Source organism: Aulostomus chinensis, chromosome 3 (genome assembly GCF_037954235.1).
Source record: "Aulostomus chinensis isolate RoL2024-O1b breed Wild chromosome 3, RoL_Achi_v1.0, whole genome shotgun sequence".
NCBI classification, from domain to species: Eukaryota; Metazoa; Chordata; class Actinopteri; order Syngnathiformes; family Aulostomidae; genus Aulostomus; species Aulostomus chinensis.
The window spans coordinates 22,514,583-22,531,912 of NC_141322.1; the positions used below are offsets into that span (position 1 = coordinate 22,514,583).

At 40.3% G+C, this 17,330-nt stretch overlaps 1 long non-coding RNA gene across 3 annotated transcripts in view; it reads left to right on the forward strand.

The window, feature by feature from the left end:
• LOC147268282 (uncharacterized) overlaps positions 1 to 14,190 on the forward strand; it is a 42,075-nt gene extending 27,885 nt beyond the window's left edge. For 2 of the 3 annotated variants that reach the window (XR_015112119.1, XR_015112117.1), the window contains one exon: positions 4,121 to 14,190. This is a non-coding gene — a long non-coding RNA (uncharacterized LOC147268282). The remainder of the gene's footprint in view (positions 1 to 4,120) is intronic. The other variant, XR_015112118.1, reaches the window with a different exon arrangement.
• Positions 14,191 to 17,330: the final 3,140 nt, after the last annotated feature.

The window sequence follows — 17,330 nt, forward strand, 5'->3', positions numbered from 1 at the left end:
TAAAAAACCCCCTCCTGTTACGTCCCTGAGACATGTCCAGGGGATGATGAGACAAACCACTATCGCCAAAAGCATCTGAGGCCAGACTTCCAGCTGAGGGAATCTTTGATGTTAATGTGTGCTAAACAGCCAGGTTAGAATATTCCAGAGACTCCAGGTCATGGTATCCATTCTCTCTCTCTCTCTCTCTCTCTCTCTCTCTCTCTCTCTCTCTCTCTCTCTCTCTCTCTCTCACCCCCCCCCCCCCCCCGCCCATGCGTCAGAGACAGCCAGGCATGTCCAGGTCTGTTTGTCTAGATAAGTTGTGGCAGACCTCATCTGCAGATACAATTTACAGACTCATGGTTAAAACACGACAAAAACAAAAACACACAAAAAAAATCTCGGCAGCAGACTCAATCAGTCAATGCACAATTTATGAGTGTCTCAGTTCCCAAATATTTAAGTGAATTTTCTCAGAGAACACGCATGCAAATTATTGACTTTTAATTTGAAACTGAAAGAACATTTTTTCCCCCTCTTATTCTATCACAAAATTGATCACATTTTTTGAGGGATGGAGTTTAATTTTTATTTTTATCCAGCAAATAAATTTCAGGAGTAGACCAGCAGAGTGAGAGAAAGAGGTACTGAGAGTGCTGAGTAATTACATTTAATGAAAACGTTTCTAGCGTGCATGAAATAAAAGGTAAATGCAATCAGACAAGCACCACTATATCAGATATATTTCAGCCCTGACATCAGCAGCTGCTGTGCAATGTTGAGCTGAGGGTAGTTTCATTGTAAAGTGAATTACTGAATGAACAAACACAAAGGGAAACATAGAAACAAACCATGAGAAATATTATAGATGCAAACTCACACGATGACAGCAGATGAGATGTTGCTGTACTTTCCTGTCTTATTTGTAATCTTTTGGCTTGCACAGACTGTTCAAGGCAGCAGCCATGAGTGGTTCTCATAGCAGCTACTCGCCACTGGCAAGTGACATGTAGAGGGACTACGTGCAGCAGCCAGCACAGTTTCTTACTCGTGCCTGGGTCAGCAGTTGGTCATCAGCCTCCCAGGAAAACCATGAGTACAGACCAGGAGGAGTCATAGCTCCAGCTTGTCTCAGAGGGCTAAGACAAACAGTGGAGAGGCTTCTGAGCTTTGACTCCCCTCTGGGTTTTAAGAGTATTTGGCTAAATGGTATTTTTAATCTTTTATTTTTGCACTTTGGTTTGTCTACTCTTTTATCTTGGGTGTAAACTTAGTACTGTATATTTCCACAAGTATCCTGGCCCAAAACTGAAGGAAACATTGGGAAGTAAAGTTCCAACAAAGAACTCATTCAGTGTCAGGGCACGGGTTTGGCTGAGGTCACCTTGGCAGAGATTTATGTATTCCTCTAACCTCTGAGTGTCCTCCTAGTTTTTAATCTGGTTTTGTTTCAGGTTAGGATGGACACACACACACACACACACACACACACACACACACACACACACACACACACACACACACACACACACACACAGGTTTGCGTAGCTATCCTTATTAGGACATTCCACTGACTTCCATTCATGTGAATATCCTAACCCAAGCCCTAATCTTAATCCTAACCCTAACAAATTGATGCCTAACCTCAACCTCAAGTTAACTGCAATTTACACCTTCACTCTAACTTTGACCAGGTGTTCATAAATTAAGTTCTGCTGCATTAGGACCAGTCTTTGGTCTCCATGAGGACTAGGGGTCCTGATAAGTATAGTGTTTATACCAGAAAAGTTCTCCAAAAGATAACAAAAACCAAGCACGCACGCATGCACGCACGCACGCACGCACGCACGCACACAGACTTATCATTCCAGTTGCTGCTGATGGGAGCCTCATATGAGAGAGCAGCAGCTACACTGGTACCACTGTTTAACATGTCTTACATGACTTGCTACTAAGCCTTGCGGTGACATAGTTAGTTACAGTCGTACGTACATGACTGACACAGCTCTAATGAAGTGGACTTTATACTCCATGTGACTGCAAAGTCTGTCAGGAATAGCTCCCAGTTAATCACCCATACCTCTGTTGCTTAGAGGAAAGAGAACAGGTCTGCATTGCTGCTGAGTCAGAACTGATTAGCCACTTGTTGGCTGTCACCACATCTGACCCACAAGTCATTCCTTAAGAAACTTTTAATTAAATGTAGATGTAAGCAGCGGTGATTTAACGGGATGGCCCACTGAGATACCGTGTCCAACGGTTTCATGACTCACCCCATTTCCTCTGAATAATATCCATCCCGACCAGTAAAAGCAAACGGACAAATATGCATGCGACATTATGTGACAATCCCCTGCATGTCATGTAAGCTCTCAACTGCAGTGGTTTTCTCTCTCTGGCCTAAAGCAAAGGTCCCACTTGCCTGGAAGACACAGCAGTCAGCAAACAATAATAAGAGTAATTAGTTAACGGCAGCATGAGATCATTAGAATGAACAGCCTTATTATCTCAGTGGCTGTGCCCCAGGCATCGGGGGTCACTTGTAATGATTTCATTATTATGTCTATGAGTTGTATTGGAATTTAATTTGGTCAATTTCCAAATGACTGTGTGATAATGGTAGAAGTGTAAGAATTACCCAGTGGTTGTCAAATCATGAGGCCAAAGCACAGGAATAAAGCAGGTTGATTGTTTCAACACAATGTGATCGCCAGTAGAACTTAATTGTTTTCCAAGAATATTCCCTCGCACATTTCAGCATATAGGCAGTTTTTTTTTTTTTTTAAGAATGTAGCACATCACAAAATTACCAGGCATTAAGAAAATATATCCATCGTAAATAGTTTTCATCCAAATCGTAGCAGCTACTTGAACAACTGCTAAAACATTTTTCTTCATTCCCACATTTAGGTCATTGGAGGATCTGGAGGCTTTGCAGCCTTTAGAAACCCTTTGATATGAAGGAAATGGCTTATGTCAGCTAACAATTCCACCCAACTCACATCATGTTCTGTGGATTTAGAAAAGAAGCACATCCTTTTTGAGTGAAGCGCAGTTGACTGCTGTAGACTCCAGTTACACACCACAAAGACCTCTTATCAAATATCATCTTAACTGTGGACATGGGTGATGAAAGGAAATGTGCATTTTGTTATGGTGGCTATAACAGCTTTTGAAGCCACTTTGTTTTTCTCTAAATTTCAGCATGGAGGTTTCCTGTGGTCTTGCTTTGTTGTTTGCCTCCAGCAACAATGAGGTAGAGGCTCTGGAAAAGAAACCCGGAGACACTGTTTAGGCCAACACACCAATTAGACATATGAATTTGCCATAATCCTCTCAGCTATGAATATCATGTAAAAGGAGGTTTGCAGTATGAGTGCTTACTGGTGCTAAAGAGAACAAGAGCGAGAGACATGGAGGAAAAATATGAAAAATACAAAGAGACGGTTCAAACAGTACAACACGGGGAGCCTGAAGGAAAAGCAGTAAACTCAAAGTGGGGGACGTTGACAGAGCAACACAGCGTCATGAAATTTATCCTTAGCTAATTTCCATATATGAAATAGTTCATGTATTCAAGAGGTATAACATAACGCAGGAACTACACTTCTCTTCATGACAAATTTGACGGCAGAGCAACGACTTGTCCTCACAGAAAGCCATGGTAAATGAGAAATGTGCGTGGTATTCAACTGCAAGATGACCATGATGTGTGTGTAGCTCAGACGGGGAGCTGCTTGATTTAGTCAGTCTTCGGTGTCTTCTAGAGGAAAGAATATCAGCCCTTCTGAAACACCCAATGCAAATCCATCTTGGTGGAGCCTACCAGTCACAAGGAATTCCAGATTTCGAGGATGTGATCAATCAAATGGACTACTCCAATTTGTAGGATCCTTCAAAGTACTGCATCTTTTTTGGATATACAAAAAAAAAATGTATACCTCTGTAATTTTTCATCGATTTGGCCAAACTGTGAATCCACATCAACAGTAGAACATGAGTGGAGCAGAAGAGGAACCTAAGTGTTCTGTCTGTATCATCCCTATGAACTTGTCCGTTTCTCCATTCAGTCCACTAAAGTGGTTTTGTTAATTGTTGTCTGTCTGTCTGTCTGCCTGTCTGTCTGTCTGTCTCTCAGCAGGACCACGCAAACACTAGGAGGCTGATTTTCCTCGGACATTGGACGGGTGTAGAAAGAGCCAGGGAACCAATTCATCTGAGCATCAGATTAATCTCAGCACCAACTGGTGGCAACAGGAAATGACATAGGGGTCCTCCTGCTGACGGGTCGACCAGATCCGTCTGAAATTTGGTTAAAAACGCTTTAAGAACACGGTGGTGAGTTAATGTGAGGAATGTGTGTTTTCCCTGAAATATGTGACTGTACTTCTGAACCAGAAGTAACCGGACTCCACATGGTCACATCCTCCAGTCTGGAGACGTCCACAGGCTGAACTGAAGTCATAATCATAGCACCACCCAGTGGTTTCAGGAAATAAGCCTGATGTAGTAAACATTTTTTGATGCCATTGAAATTACACTGTGTTGTCTTTAGATGATGTACAGCAACATATGTATAGTAAGCCTTTGATCTCTAGCGCCACCCACTGGATGCAGGAAGTTATATCTACACCTCACTGCACTCTTTAGTCAGGTCCTTCATATAAATCCATTATGATCAGGTTTCACTTCCATCTCACGCTGTGGAATAGACACATGCTGCCACATGCAGCCACGTGCACGGAACAGTGAGGGATCGCTCTTCATTGCTTCCAGCTTCAATAAGGACCCAATCCCAAAAGTTCACCCTGGTCGAAGGAGGCTGTCTCTGAGTATTATCCAGTTATTCATGTGCTTCATTCATTCATTTTAGAAGTGAGAGGAATCTGGCTTTGATCGATACTAAGCTCAGGACATATGAATGACGTGAACTTTAACTATCTGTCAAGATGCTGGGAAGAAGATAAATTCATAGATTACGAGTCCCAGATGACACGATTTGAGTTTTGCCAGTTTATTAAATACTGCTGCTAACATTCAAATGCTGTGTTTACAGTAAGAATAATGTACTTCTCTCTAAACACTTTGCAGTCGTGAGCTGGCGATGCAAGACAGAAAGAAAGACAAAGAACTCTGAGCTGTGAGGGTCTTTGAGCAGATAATAACTAAGACAGCTTTTCTGTATTCATGAAGTGCAGCAAGGTTTTCTCCTTCAACAGAGGATGAAGAACAGGAGGAAGAAGGAGGCATTGTGATGTAGACCAGCATAACATAAAGGCATCATGGATCATCAGTTCCCAACGCTGCCGGCCTGTGTGCTTTTCTCCTTGCGCCCCTTAGGCCATTCACTAACTTTATGAAAGGGGCCATGGATTAATTCCTCCAGCCCCCCAGTGCCCACTGCACTATGAAACGCACTAAATGCTGGAGACTGAATACTATCGGAGCTTTCTTTTCAAATAACCATTGCCGCCAGCACTTCTTGCGTTATGCCTCAGCTCACAGAGAGCTCTGAGAGCCTTACAGAGTCTGACACAGTGACACAGAGATGATAAAGGATGATTTTCTGTGCTGAAAATGATCATTGTACGAAAGACATGACATCGTGGAAATGTCATGGGACCAGGCAGCATTTGATGTAGTTACATAGCAAGCTTTTATTATACAATAGCACATGAAACTTGCAATTAAGTTGTTGCTGCGTTTAACCACTTACATGAGAACAAAGCAACCATACAAGTGCGAATCATAGAAGAGGGGAGAGTCAGCTAGTCAGTCAAGGACAGAGCCCTCTCCTAGAAATCCAGTTTCCTGTGAGCTTCTAACAGCGTCTGATGTCATGAGGGAACAATGTTGGAAACAACGTAGTGACTGTGAATGCAACCCAATGTCAAAACATGGCAATGATAAGAGTACGTAATAGTTAATACTTGATGATTTGTGTCTCTGGAATATTACAGGTCAGATACTGGATGCACTGGTAAGAAAGAAGTTCAACAAACACACAGTGTACCAACAGACTAGACCCCCCACCAACATTGCAATCTGCAATCACAGTGGCTGGGGACTTGTCCAACTGGAGCCCTTATTTTGATTGACCTTCAAGGTGTAATGACCTCTCGTACTTTACCGAGGCCACACTTGCACCGCCACCGCTGGGTTTCAGAAATTAGATCAAAAAAAAGAGAAAGAGCACATCTGATTGTCCGGGGGGCGGGAGTTACCAAACACACAAGCTGAAGCCCTGATTGTAAACATTCCAGTCTGGCCTTGCGAGAGGAAAAGTTGCAAAATGGTCAAAATGAAAAGCAACACATTTTGTTCACTGTCAAAAACAGTATTTAGAAATTAATAAGTTATGTCATTTTGATACAGTACATGCACTCGCAGTCCACATTAAAAAGAGGCTGTTCTAATGTGAATGGGAAGAAGAAGGCAGCATTGTGTTGCTGACTAGCATACTGTAGCATGAAGGCATCATGGATCATCAGTTCCCAATGCTGCTGGACTGTGTGCTTTTCTCCTAGAGCTCCTTTAAGCCTGTGGTCTCCCAAAATAGTTAAGATGTGAAAATCCCCTGGTGTGTACAAGGCATCATTTGGATAACCTTCACAACTGAGGGACCGGGGGGACACACAGTGCGGTCGTAGCCACACTGTGAGATAGGATTTTCCAGAAAATCAACACATGCCTCACAGTGCGACATTCAATTTAGTTTTGCCCTCAACAGGAACACATTTAGGATGCATTTTGTTTTCTTAGTATCAAATTTTATATGAACTATCATAGTGAGGCATACTTGTGAGCTTGGGCTCCACGTAATGATATTATGAAGGGACAGTGAGGTGGGCGTTTGTTCCTCATCCACCATCAGGAGACGTTTTTTTGATTGTTCAATGAGATCCTGCACATCTGAGCTATTAACAAGGTCATTTTTATCATGTGACTCATATTGATTCGAAGGTGCTTAAGGATAGTAATGAGATTTTTCTTCAGGTTTTCTGTCTTGTGATATTTCTTTTGGAGAAAGCTCGACTAAAAATGTCAGTCACACCTTTTTTTTAGTTTTGTCTCGAAAGTTAACATTCAGATTTACTAAAATGTGACTAAAATGCCTCTTATTCTAAAGAATAAAACTAAATATAAATCAGCTTTGGGAAAAAAAAAAAAACCTTAATTGACACTTTCAAGCTTACCACTAAAAAAGTTGGAATTTTTTGGCCTAAAACTAAAATGTCAACAGTTTCACACTAAATTACTCTCTTATTCTTTGACTAAGACAAGAAATATGGTTAGATATTTGGTCAAAGACCTTGACCAATTGAAAAACAGCATGAAGATGAATAGATATGATTAAATTAGATGAATGTATACCACCTACATTAGTACAGGTGATTTTTAAAATAGGATTTATTCACCAGCTACATGACCACAATCCACCTCCTCACACAGCTATTTTGGAAAGAACACACATGATCATAATCGTGACGTCTTTCCAAACCAGTCATCACAAATAAAAACACATTTCAGTCATGAACCATGCATGCAGAAGGAGGGAGAAATAAAATTCCACCCCAACAAATGTGTCAACATCCAGCAACATTACAATTTACTGGTGTTTCCCTTTTGTTCTACATCACCCAGTAAATAAAGGAGCCAACATTTGTGGATGTGCACACACACTTATGACAAAAGGTGGTGTTCAGGGATTCTGCTAATTTTTAGTTGATTAGTGTCCAAGGGGAAATTCATCCTCAGCATTTAACCCCTCATCCCTGTTTAGGAGCGGGAAGCCACAGGGCAGCGTTTGGGGACCATCTCCTCCTCAATTAAAGCGTCTTGGTCAAGGGCATTGACAAGGAGTCCCGCATACGTACTTGGAGCACCACAAGGAAACATAGATAGACACTGGGAGAACGTTAAGTAGCATACAGTTGACGCACAACACACAAACCCAACTATGACACAGTTAAATGAATGAACAGCAAATGTATGCTCACAGAGTCATGCAAATGCTAATGCTTGGACTCAGGTTTCCCCGAAAATGAATGCTTGCTAATGTATGCTCTTTCATACTTATTTTCATTGTGTAAGCAACTCAAGTATTTTAATACATTGTACCGTGATTAATGCTAGTAAGATTTCCATGTTTCTTAGGACTTGTGACTTATTCCATGTGACACATACTTTCTTCAGGCGGTCGGCTACTTTATATTGGGAGTCTTGTTTATTTCTCTCTGACTGCACCAACTCTGAAGCTGCATTATTCCAAATAAGATTCAGTAAATAAAAGAAAATATAGTTAAAAAATATGGCAATGCATAAATAAATAATAAAAAAAAATGTGACACAGCTTTTTTAAAAAACCATTATTCAGTCTATTTTTTTGGAAGGAGAGTTTATTTGTCCTGAAATTGTGTTTCTGTATGAGTGAGTTGGCCTTGGAGGACATGAAACTGCTTTAGGCTGATGACTTATATTTACATATTTTTGAGGCCCGCAGCGTTAACGTCAGAGTAAAGTCATGATGTATTCATTTCAAGGATGGAGCAACTGTGAGTTCATGTGTAGTATAAAAAATAGTTCAAAACTTGGGCTGTGTTTGGTACTGTCATTGTTGTGTGTTAACAGAGCACAGAGTCAATTTAAGATTATATCCCGTGTATTTTCATGTTTGTATGCATTTTATCCTTTAGGAAAATTACGAATATTCAGAATGTGCATCATTGGATTCAGCTGGCTTAATTTAATGCTGTACAAAGCTGTTATTAGTCAGTTAGCTTATTGCTTTGGTAGTGTAATCCTCCATTGAGCAGCATAAAACATCACCAGAAGCTCAAACTGAAACATTTGTAGACGAGTTTGAAACTGTTTCACACTGAATGAAAATATCCACCCCTCTATTAAGCCATACCATTCATCTGTGCGTGAGAAATTATGCAGGTAATTATGCAGCTGCATCTTCTCTCTATGCAACTCCTCGCCAGGCATGTGACGTTCTTAATAGGAACATAGGATGAAATGATTCAGGATCCTCTTGCTCGGTTGTCAGGGAACATCTCACAGTGTCTCTGTAGCCCATGGCATCCTTCCTCCCCGTCTCTGTCTTGATCTCTCTGACTTTCTCTCTTTCTTCTCTCTCTCTCTCTCTCTCTCTCTCTCTGTTGCCTTGGCTGAGATGAATAGGAGGTGTTTAACTGTGATGTGAGACCATAATGCGAGAGGCATTATGGTCTGCAAAAAACTACATTCGTCAGTGCCATGCTGCTTTTTTTTTTTGCTGAGGGTAATTGAGCACCACTGTCTTGCAAGGCTGCCTGGAGATATTCCTGCTGTAGAAAAGGAAGTGAGGTCCTTGTGAGACGGGAATGTCGTGCCATGTGGAAATGAAAAGAATGCGTTGTTCTTGAATGTGACAAATGCGCTGGCCTGTATGATTCATTATGCCATTAGCAGATGGGAATGCTTCCACGCCATTTGGATCATGGTTTCTTTACCTCTTTATTATTGTTTTTGAAGGGCTTTTTATAGAAAACAAAAAAAAAAACAACGCCCCAATCTGTGTTTGAGCTCCACAGAAGCCTTTTAAATATATCAGTGAACATGGAAACCTCAATTGCGGTCACATTTTATTCAAACAAGTACATTTAGATGAATTATGAGTAACCTTTTTTTCAGAGTGCTCTCCTTGAATTGTACCATAGGTGGAGTTGTTTTTGTCTGTTCCTGCTAAATCTGTTTCATATTCCCTAATAAGCACAGACAATATGGCAGCATTTTATAAATTCGGCAGTTATGAAAGTGTTGTACTCCTATAAAAGATGCTAAAAGTAATCAAATTTGTACCAAAAAAGCTCAACGATAAACATGGAAATGTTAATTACATGCAAGTCCTACACTTTCTTCAAAGTTCCATGGTTCTCCTGTTGGAACATTTCAAAGTAAGCTAAAATTAGGTTTGAATAGTTGTATGCTACATGTAATCAGCAACCTCAGCAAGGCTGCAGTAAGAGTTTCCTTGTAACAAGGCTCAGGCTGATGGGCCAAGCTCACTGATGATGGAGCCGGTGGGGAAATGGGGAATGAAACGCTCACCTGCAATGGCTTATTCCATCACGCAACTATCCTACAGTCTGCAGTCAGTCACCCTATTGTTAGAAAAAGCACCGTGCAAATTCCTGCCGGGACAACCTCAACCGAACTGTAGACATTCGTTGTATTCTCAGTGGAAAATGCAATATTTATGACAATTCTGTTTTTAAGTTCTGGAAGGAACATTCTTTGGGTTAAATTACAAATAAATACATAAGTAAATACAAAAATAATTAGAAACTGCTGCAAATATCTTGATATTTTGCTGGAAACACCCCGTTTTTTTTCTCCCTGAACCGTGGTCGTGTGAATAATTCATGAATCAATAGTCCACGAATTTTTATATAAGTCTGCATACAAAGGCTGATAAATCACAAGTTGTTGCCAGCTATGAAAACGGTTAAGTAAATCCCTGTGCATGTAGCTTGTGTTCAACTAAGTATGACTTCCTCTCAGGAATAACAGCATGAACATGACAGACAGCTGCACCTCTCCAAACTTACTCATTAAAGATGAATTTGGTGAAAAACATCTCAGGAGAAAAACTTGCCTGAGGAGGCAACATCAGGGCAAATTATACTTGCAAGTCATTAATGTCTGTGTCACTAAATTGCAAATGCAATTTAATTTGAATTTGGTGTTGTGATGTTGTTTGTGCTTTTTCACCTTGACCCCAAAAAAGCTTTTTTTTCAGTGATTAGTAAAATTTGCGAGTGTACCTGTACTCCTGATATTCCTTTCATGAGACATGGGGGAAAGAGTGGTGAGATTCCTTAAATAAGCATACACCTTAACAAGATTCTTTTATTTTTATTTAAATTACTTAAACCATTTGTAAAGCCAGATTAAACATTTAACAGTAAGAATAAAAGACATTCTTTTCTCCTTCCCTTTTGTACAGTATAATGTTTTTCCACTTAGCCACAACATGCTGTGTTCCTGGAAGCAAATATTTAGACATGTAGATGTGAACCAAAGTGCATTCAGGCTCTGAAGCATCTCTTTGTCTCCAAAACTCTCCACCTTCCCAAGCCTCCCGGTCATTCAAATGGTAAACCAGCAGAACCGACTATTAATTCACTGGGTAGCATTAACATTCCAGTCCAGATCTCAGCACTCCAGCCTGACTCACTGTTTCCCACTACTTTCTCCTGATGTAGAAAAGGAAAGCATTTACCATGAGAAAGAGAGGAGAGTTAGAGAGCTGGCTGTGGCACGCTTAATCTGTAATCTGTCTCTGCCATGTTTCTTCAAAGCATATCCTTTTCTGTTTTGGTGTGTGTGTCTGTGTGTGTGTGTGTGTGTCTGTGTGTGTGTGTCTGTGTGTGTGTGTGTGTGTGTGTGTGTAACAGAGAGAGAGAGAGAGAGAGTGAGTGTTATTTTTTCTTAGTTGTACAGTAATGAAAGTTCCATCATAAACGATGTTAACTTTAATCTCTAAATTCAATATCCTTCCTTTACCAAATGTCATTTTCAGCCTTATACTTACAAGTGAAGTTTCTTTCTTTCTGACTTTGATCACAACAGCGACGACATCATTGTCTTCACTGATGGGTAACAGGATGGCAGGATCCCCTAAAGTGTATTTATGCTGTGACCTCCTTCCTGCGACCCCTTTGAGCTACTTGGAAAATAAATCAGTACGTACTGAAATCCTAGAAGACAGTTTTGTGAATGTGTGTGGAAGATTTACTTCTAGATTATCAGAAAACTACCCGAATCCAAAAACGATATTTGGGAAATTGCTGTTTCTTGTTATATCATTTTTGGCTTGTCAATTCATATAATTAAAGATAGGAATAAGTTAAGGGCTCTCATTTTGATAACAACAAGAGGCCTTCACGAACTATTTGATTGAAGACCTTGGACACTGAGTCAGTCCAACATCCAATAAAAAAACAAGTAGATAAATTGACCACTCAGTTGAATGCCTTTTATTTTTCTATTTGTGAAATAAGACACGATTTAAGGCACAACATGACTTCTAAATACTTACTTAATGTTCTTGCTGGTCCCCTGTCTCTCTCTTGTACGTTATGGGTAGAGTTAGGTAAGTTCACTCGTTCTTCTAAATGCTTCAACTCACAGTTTATAAAACAAATTATTGACTGGCTACATGCAGCACTTTTGGATGAAAACATGCAAAGGTGATAAGTCTACGTCGACATTCACTTCCAGGCATTTAGTAGAAAACAGAAGCAGAGAAACGTTTTGTCTTAAAAACCGCTACATGTACCAGTAAACAACATCCCTGCACACAGCTAACCTCGTTCATAAATGTCTACAGGAATCACATATTTTCAATAAAAGAGGATGAAGGAACATCTGTCTGCAAGCATGAAGAGGGTGCAGGAGGTGGCCTGGCATCCAACACCGTGTCAAGTCGTGAAACCCATGTTAATATGTAACTTCCCCTCAAAAAAAATCTCCCTAATTACTTCCGATTTCCCTCAGAAAGCCCCTAGGCAACGTTAAATTGAAGCATGGCGCAAAGACAAGAGCATGTTCTGCTCCGGTAGCTCAGGTTATGGGATATGAGAGAGCGAGAGAGCAGCAGGAAAGGGAAGCAAATCACTCAGTCATCTAACCTGAATTTGCATGGTAACTGTTGGCTCCATAAACCCTTATAAATATGGCTTGCCTGCATATTCCTGCAAAAGAAAAAAAAAATCTGCGCACTGGCTTGAATTGGAATGGAAATGCACATGATAACGAAAGTGGTATCCAGTGTTGATTGGTTACTCCAGCTGATTTTCTAAAGGAGCTTCATTGAAAATTACTGCACGGGTTCAGAACTTTCTGAATAGGTCCATTTACAGGAGAAAAAATGACTTGAGGAAAGACTCCGGGAAAGAAGCATTGCATCTGAGATGACTGTCGAAATCATTTTCTGAATAAGAATCCGCTGGATTATAGTGCGTGTGGCGTTGGTCATATGTGTGGCTCTGCAATGGAACTCAGATTTTTCCATATGCATTATATATAGACTGTTACACGCCTCAATAGTTAGATAATATTGAGTGATGGGCTTGCATCTGAACTGTCATGGAAGTAATTATACTGTAAATAAGGCGTGTGTGTGTGTGTGTGTGTGTGTGTGTGTGTGTGTGTGTGTGTGTGTGTGTTTGTGTGCACGTGCGTGCATGTGTGTCAGAGAGCTTGACAGCCGAGGGCAGGCAGGCATGACATCAGATTTCTTCCTCCCTGCATAAGCAGCATTAAGGGGAGAGAGAGTTTGAGGGGTGTTGACATACGATGCATCATTGCTTCGGTGTTGAGCAATGACTTGCTGCACCACAGAGGTTACTTATTCAAGGAGGATGTTTTTAACATCTCTATTTTATCCCAAACCTGTCTTTGTGTTCAGGGGAATACAGAAAAATAGAAACTGAGATTTTTATTTTAATAGGAAAGATTGACTGGAGGAATGATTCATGTACTGTTGGCATCACAATTCCTGCCACACACAAGGACCACTTAGATGTAATTTGAGGCCTTGTTAGCAGCTCATTTCCATCTACTTCACTTTGGACTAAAATAGCTCAACAAATGAATTGAATGCAAAGGAATTTTGCAGAAAATATAAATACTCCCAATCTCTCCTATGTGACACTTTTGTTTCAAAACAAATGTCTTGCCACAATTTAAAATGTGTTGCTTCTAAATTTTGTATGAACGTCCTTGACACTGACGCTCAAGGTGCACACCGATGTAGCTGACTGATTTTGGTCGTCCTCTGGCCTTTCCTCTAGCACCGCTAGCAAGTTGACATTTATCATTTTTAGTAAAGGGGGCAAATAATATATGAGCGAGCTTCATCGGACTTGGATTTTAGCATTTTGCTCAAAGCATAAAACATATAAGAGCCACTAGCATGTTTCAACTCATATCTTACCGAGATGTTGCTAAGCTTTTACTAAAGCTAACGCGTGAATTGTACATGGAAGTTTTCCCCAAACCCTGAGGCTGAATTGGAAATAAAATCTTTCAATTTTTTTCCTCCTTATTTCTTCGTGCTTTTCAGTTCCCCTTTTCACCAAGAACAAACGAATGTCCATGTAATTCCATTGGATGGCTATTTTCGGTGTCTATGTATACTGTACGTGTTCCTATCAAATAAACCATAAAATAAAAATAATAAATAAAACAAATACTTTGGATTTCATTGTATTTGTGAGTGGTGTGGGAGGAACTCTCAGAAAGAAGATTTCAGACTCTGTGAAGACAGTTTTGCTCATCATTATCACAAAAAACTGACATGGAAGTTTTACATGTAATCACATCTCAACGTGTGCAGCGCATCTTGCTGCTTTCACTGGCCGGCTCATTATCTTGGTTTTCCTTTTCACCACTATAGCTGCATCTCTACCCCGCCCACTGGACAATAATCACAAACACTGATTCACCACAAGATTCAACTCTCCCCAGTCATAAGACGTTACCTTGATTTCCAGAACTAAAAGTCCCTCTCCTAGCAATTTTCACCGAAAAGTTTTCTTTCAAACTTTAACAAGTATGTTCTCAAGTACGCATGATGCCTGCATCAGGCACGAAAAACACCCCGTCGTACTTAAATGCTGACCTTTGACCTGTAACTGTCATGTATTTCTACATTTCATATTTCTATGTTTTTCACTTTGAAATTCACATTCATTCCAAAATTCCGCCATGAATTTTCCAAAACCACATTTCCTTTGTAAAATACATGCTTACATGGGGAAAATACATCTTCCAGACATTTTTTTTATGCCAGTGTGTTCTTATGTAGTATCACATGCACAAAAGCACATGTTCATAAAATTTGTTTTTCTGAGGTCAACGATGCTCGAGAACTGGTGGAACTGTAAAATGTCACTGCAATACAAAGTCAAAATTTAAGATGAAGACCCAGCAAGATGATGTAAGGGAACAAGTTTACTCGTGGTTTTCTTTGCAGGCTTTCAGAAGATGCCACAAGGAAAGGGGGCTGCCTCCGGGCGTTGAGATGCACTGCACTGCGGGCATTCCTGGTACATTTGGTGATAAATGTGGCGTAGCAGAAAGGCTCCAGTGGCTTGAAGGGATGGGGTGGGTTCATTGGTGGAGGCTTACACGAGGCAATTCCTCAACTTAAGAGAACTGAAGTGATGAGTAGCAGGAACGTGGTGCTGAGACATCACGAGGAGAGAAAGAGCAAGGACAATGAGCACTGGGCTCCAGTGCTCTTTCTCTGTTGTTTCCATCAAATTATTATGGTGGACACTTAAGCTAGCCTTCATTTGCAGCTCTGTGGTCAAACCAGCAGCCCCTGAAATCTGGAGTGTACCCATACTCTGGCCTTCATGGTAAATGTATCCGTTTAAGTGCTATAGAGAAAAAAAAATCTTTTAGCCACAATAAAAACACCACAACTCCAATCTTCAATATTTCGTGGGTTTCTTCTTCCAGTTTTGGTCAAATTGGCTCGGCCTTTTAATTAAAGAAGTTCATCCTGCTGGCACTGATGGTTCCAACTCTCTACAACAAAAAATGCCTGATTCTGAAGTTGACCTGTGTCTTGTCGACTATGACTCATGACTTTGGTTAAGATCATGACAACCGAGCAGAGCAACACTTACAAGGGGAAGTTGCATGACGGTTCGCGACACTGAACCTTCACAGGATTTTTTTTTTAGTTAATAATTTATCTGAGAGGCATTTTGGACTTTTAGTCATCATGTTGCTCAATTGATTTCTATTTTTTTTTCCTTTGAGCTACTTTTGTGAGTAGTTCTTACCAATGATAAGAGCAGAACCTGCTCAGACTTTATTGTGTCCCATGACTCTAATCTGTAGCTGGAAACATCAGCATCTTAAAACTTAAATTTAACATTCACAATATTGATGTATTTTCCTGGATTAGCTTTGCCCAGCATGTGTTCGGTGAGGGAGAGTGTGTGACACTTTTCTCCTTTTTCTGGTCCAGTGTTTGACACATTGTGGGCTGGAGTCTGAAACGTACTGCATCTGTTATTACAGATTCCAATAACATGTGAGTACAGATGATAAATCTGGATAAGTGACTAGAAGGCCTCGTCATCAAAAATGGAGGAAATTCTTATATTTGATGTAAATGATGTTTGAATTACATTTTATGATATTTAAAGAGGGTCGGTTTTGCAATAGCAAAAGTTTTTAGGTCACAATATAACATTTTCCTTATCCTTTCAACACTATCTGATGAGACAAAATATGTGTTACAACCCCATGTTCGTGTGTGTGTGTGTGTGTGTGTGTGTGTGTGTGTGTGTGTATGTGTGATTTCCTGACATTTTGGGGATATAAGCCTGTATACATAGTTTAACTGTGGTGACTTTTTGAGACCAAAAAAAAATGAAAAAATGTAAATAACTACATTTCAGGGTTGAGACTTGTTTTTGATGGGGTCGGGATTTGGTTACGGGTGTCTGGGTCAGGGCGAGTCTCCAGGAAATGGATCTTAGTCAAAGCCATGTCCTCTGAAGTGATGGAAACCTGAGAGCGTGTGTGTTTGCCTGTGTCGCTAAGGCAGGGCTTGGCAGGGTAGTCTGTGCAGGCAATTAAAACTGTTCATTAATGCTTTGTTAGACAACACTCCAGCTAATCCCATCATATGGCAGGCAGTGATAAGGGCATTTGCTTCCCTCTCTGCCTGTCTGTCTGTCAGTCTGCTGGGAGCAGATATGCTATCAGTAGCTTGTTGTAAGGGTGAACAGAGGGAAAGCCATGAAGACTCACTAATATTGTGATTTAACTATAGTCAGCTGGAGAAAAGGGGATCCTGGGAAAAGAAAAGGCTTGGCACTGTAAACTATAGCGGTTAGACAGTGTTATAACTCTAAATGTCACCTCCTATATAAGTCAAAAATTGTAAAATGTAATTTATTCAGCACCTTTCAAAACAACGCTGTGGAGGACAGAAAGTGCGTAACACTTAAAATTTTTTTTTTTTTTAAAAACGTTAAAGGATACAATAAAATCAAGTAAAAAACGTATTAAATCATATCAACCAGCTATGATGAAAAAGACTTTGGGCTAACAAAAATAAATAAAACAAAACAAAACAAAACAAACTTTCCCAATGCCTCAGCTCTAATTGGGCTATGCCAATAGAATATGCAACTAATGATTTTATTATCTTGAATAAAAGCCCTTAAAATGCCCATTAGCAATCCTTTTTGCTTTGCAAAGTCAGTTGCATAACCTCATAGCATCATTCACATGGACCAGGGGTGGAAAAATACAGCACTGCAGTCTGT